This window comes from Vigna radiata, chromosome 6 (assembly GCF_000741045.1).
Source record: "Vigna radiata var. radiata cultivar VC1973A chromosome 6, Vradiata_ver6, whole genome shotgun sequence".
Lineage (NCBI taxonomy): Eukaryota > Viridiplantae > Streptophyta > Magnoliopsida > Fabales > Fabaceae > Vigna > Vigna radiata.
Genome location: NC_028356.1, coordinates 27811971 through 27816432, shown reverse-complemented (window position 1 = coordinate 27816432; position 4462 = coordinate 27811971). Strand labels below are relative to the sequence as shown.

Below are 4462 nucleotides of genomic sequence, written 5' to 3'. Positions count from 1 at the left end.
TTATATAGAATAATTATATTAATATATATGAATATACAACATAACTTAATAGAAGAAATGTATAAAGTATATTATTTCAAAATACAATTTAAATAACTTAATTGTAAAATACTATCTAACTTAAATAACTTAATAGAAGATATGTATAAAATAACTTCATAGAAGATATGTATAAAGTATATTTATGTATAATGTATAAAGTATTTATATACGTTTGTTGTTCTAAGCAAACATTAAATAACATTAAATGATCAACGTTCGAAAACAACAAAAGTAATAAGAAAAGTCATATATGTTACATGTACAATTTACACTAATTTTGCAAATAAGTTATTCTACATGGATTCACAGTGTTACGGATCAAATATCAAAATGTGGACGTTAGAGAAAGGAGATAATAATGGAATGTTCATCTCTTGAAGCAAAGTCTAAAAAGATCATTTAACCTACTTCAAGCAAAGGACTAACAAAGCATGCCTACTCTAACAAAGTTGACTTACACAATGACTACTGTGAAAAGAAGAAAAAGAAAGCACAAGTATCAAGGCTAAAACTACAAACTCAGTCTAACAGACAAATATTCATGAAACTTATAAATATAAGATCTCTCAAGAAGAAAATCAAGAGGATAAAAAAGAGAATAGCCAAAGAGTACAAAGAAAAACTTACAACAACATATCCATTCTAAAGAGAAAAAGAGAGAAAAGAGCTCAAAGAAAAGAATACATTTGAGCTGAAGAAAAGAGAAAAGAAGAGAAAAAGAGAAAGAAATACTCTCGAGTTTAAGCGTCAAATTTCTTACTGCTATACGAGTGAAGAGAGAAACACCTACGAGTGTTTAGACTACATTATATTATAATCAAATCCTCTTGTAGAGAGATTTAGTCTGAACTACTTGTAAGCAACCGTTAATTACAATTCTGAAGAGAATTAAAATACTTACAACTGAACTCTTTTGAGTTGAGGAATCTAGGCGCGATAGTCTAGTACCAGGAGTGGTTCAAATACTCCAAAGAAATCTCGGCGAAGAGCTATGTACCAGGAGTGGTGTGAATAATCAAAGGAAATCTCGTTAAGGTGTTGAGTACCAGTAGTGGTGTTAATACTTAAAGGAAATCTCGGTGAGGTATTTGAGTACTAGGAGTGGTGCTAATACTCATTTGTAATCGTATAAAGATTATAGTGGAACCCTCTACGAAGGAGACTGGATGTAGATCAGTTGGAGCAAACCAGTGTAAAATCTCGTGTTATTTTCTCTTCTCTTTATTATATGATCCTCTTGAAAAGCCTGTAGTTGAGTTTTATATTTCAAAACACAAGAACTTCCAAGCTAAAGGATCATTTCCTTTTAAGGAAGTTCTTAGAAAACACAACAGTAGAAACATTCTGAATAGCACGACAATCTTATCAACGCATATATATATATATATATATATATATATATATATATATATATATATATATATATATATATATATATATTTCAAGTCGAGCGTCTAAGCTTTCAAAAGAATATTTCACATGCTCAATAACATGCTATATCAGAAGCGTTGCGAAAAACGTTTTTCATAAACACTATTCAACTCTCATCCCTCCCATTCTAGTGTTTTTCAATTACTTCACAATAAACAATGGGACGAGTGACAGTGAAGAAAATGAGTGACAGTGAAGTGAAGAAATTAGGGGAGCAGAGATATAAGCACAATGAAGAAGAGAGAAGAGAGAAGAGTGAATGAAGTGGTTAGTGTAAGACTTGGAAAAAGATTAGGAATATTTATAAATAATATTTGTATGAATTTACCATAGTTTAAATGTGTTGGGCGAATACATGTAATACTGTATAAATGATTGTTAAATTTTATGATGTGGGAGAGCTACCAAAAGAATTAAAAAGGGTTACATATTAGTTTTTGCATTATATATTAGTTTGGGGTGTGTTGGTCCAATGGTGGAGGCACCGGCCCTGCATGCACATGCCCTCCCTTTAAATCCTGACAGAGACACTTATTTCATGTTGTTGGGCCTTGGTTGATCCAATTTGGTTAATACTAGCATGGCAATGGCTTAGAACCATAAATGATAAATTTTTTATAGTATTTTTGCTTTTGTTTTGAGTTTTTTTTTTTTTTAAAAGGTCCAAAATGGGGAGCACTATTAAGTACGCGTATTTTATATGTTGATGTTGTTAGTTCACCCTTGCATTTGTGGTGATGGTTTCTACCTGTGATGATCGTATTTATACAGGAATAGATGGAGTTACAAATGATATTGTTAAGACAAGATCCTCTTAAGAGAATAAACTGTCTAGCATATAAGAGTTTTGAAGTTTAACAAACAAGATTTAACGAAATATCGTTTAGAGATGTATAATGTATGGACATTGTGCACATCAGAACATTCTTACTAAATGCTTATAAGACAAACCATGATATGTCAAATATAAAATGTTAAACAACTTTTGACAAAAACGTGTCTAATGAAAGAATCAATAAACGCTATATCTTATTTATTGTCACTAATTGAAAAAGCTCAGACCTGTAGTAAACGCTTATTATACAAAACATGCTTCAACACTATATGAACTTATATATCATTATATGCATGTACACATTGTACCTTGTCTGTTATGCTTTTTCCCTCATTATATGTGTAGATATTGACAATACCAAGATATACTCAAAAGCATTGCACGAGAATTAGAAAGACGTTATGAGATAGTGTCAACACCCAATTTCGTCCGGATGATTAAATAATATATGTGTTGTTTTTGTTATTTTATTTTATCTTATTTGCATTTTAATTTTATGTTAGTTTTTTATTCTATTTTTATATTTTATTTTAGTTTGTATTTTATTTTCTATTGTTCTCTTTAACGTTAATTTCTTTTGTTACGTTAATTTCTTTTGATGTCTAGTTTTATTTTTATCAGTTCTTTTCCTTTAATTCTTTATGTTAACAAAATTTAAAAAAAAAAGAAAAAAGAAAAAAAGAAAAGATTAAAAAAAAAGAAAAAAGGAAAAGGAAAACTCCAATATCAACTCATTTCCCTCCTCCGAAAGCAATTGTGCAGTGTTTAAGCGTTACAGAGAATGCTTAAAATATGCTTGTGCAATGGCAGTATAAGAAAAGGTCTTGGCTCTCTTGCTAAAATTCTCAAGCAGCAGCAACATACATCAAAGGGGAAATGATATTTTGAACATCCTTCTTCCAGCTGATACAATGAACACATGAATAAGGGAAAAAGACAAAAGAAATCCCAAGTCAGAAGGGATACACACTGGTCATACCAGAAAGGGATTCAGTAACACCATTATGATTCACCTCACACAGAGCTCTCAAGGGCTCTAAGGACTGGGGACTCAACAGAATCATCTTCATCCATTCAGATACAGAAAAACAAAAAAAAATAGGACAGACCATCACCACTGGAGAGACGAAAGCATCACTCCGGGAGAAGATCATCACGGGAATCGACCAAAGCAATCAGAGCTCCAGGTAAGTGCATCTTGATCACACATTGTTGCACGATCTTCATGTAAGCTAATTGCAATGTATACTGCTTGATATTGCTCTATTTTGAGTATGATACTGTGGTATGAATATATGTCTTTCTCCGTCATCGTTTAACGCATGAGCACGTTTCCTTGATTCCTTTTCGTTGTCAAATGGCCTCCATACGCGATTCCATTCCTAATACCTCCATCTTAATCCCCTTGATATACTTTGCTCTCAGTTTCCCTGCAACCAATAAACAAAAAGGAACTAAATCAATATTCCAGTCCAAACCCCATACACAGTCCCGTTACCACCTTCAATCTTGACTAATACTACCAAAATCCCCAATGCCTTTTTTCCTGCAAGAAGAGAGAAACAATCCAGGAACCTGAATCAATCACAACCATGACAAACCAAGCCAGATGATGAAACTAGGTTCCCTTGCTTTTGTTCACCTCAAGCCACCAACATAGCAGTTAACTCCTTCAGCAATAGAAACACAAAACCAAAACCAACCCAACTCCCCTGCACCGTCCACCATTCCTTCAACCACTCGACACCAAGCTCCATTTTTTCATCCAATCCACAAAGAAGCGTAAAGAACCCTTTTTCATTCAACTCCAATCCACAAACTCATCTTCATTCTTCTTCACGAATCCCTGATCCCACCACCAAGTTTCATCCACAGAGGGGAAAAGGGTTCTCATTGACAGTGACTCACGGTGGCCGTGAGTTGGAGCAGTGGCCGGCGATGGTCTCGATGGTGGACAGTGGTATTGGTGGTATCCTGACTTGCCACGGCAGTGACAGAGAGGTGGTGGCAGACGGTATTCGAGGGAAGAAAACCCCCGACGGCTAGTACGAAAGAGCAAAGAAGGAGGGGAGAATGGCGATTCGACGCTGCGGCTGGCAGCGGCTTTGGTGTCGCCGGTGACGCCGTGGACAGCCCCCTCGCAGCGCCCTTCTG

General features: G+C 34.5%; 1 long non-coding RNA gene across 1 annotated transcript; it reads right to left on the bottom strand.

Annotated features, from left to right (window-relative positions):
- Positions 1-3120: 3120 nt before the first annotated feature.
- On the bottom strand, positions 3121-4456 carry LOC106762920. Its single transcript, XR_001375845.2, has 2 exons — positions 3832-4456; positions 3121-3738 (listed from the first exon to the last, which is right to left on the bottom strand). It is a non-coding gene; the product is annotated as an uncharacterized LOC106762920 (long non-coding RNA).
- Between the last annotated feature and the right edge of the window lie 6 nt (positions 4457-4462).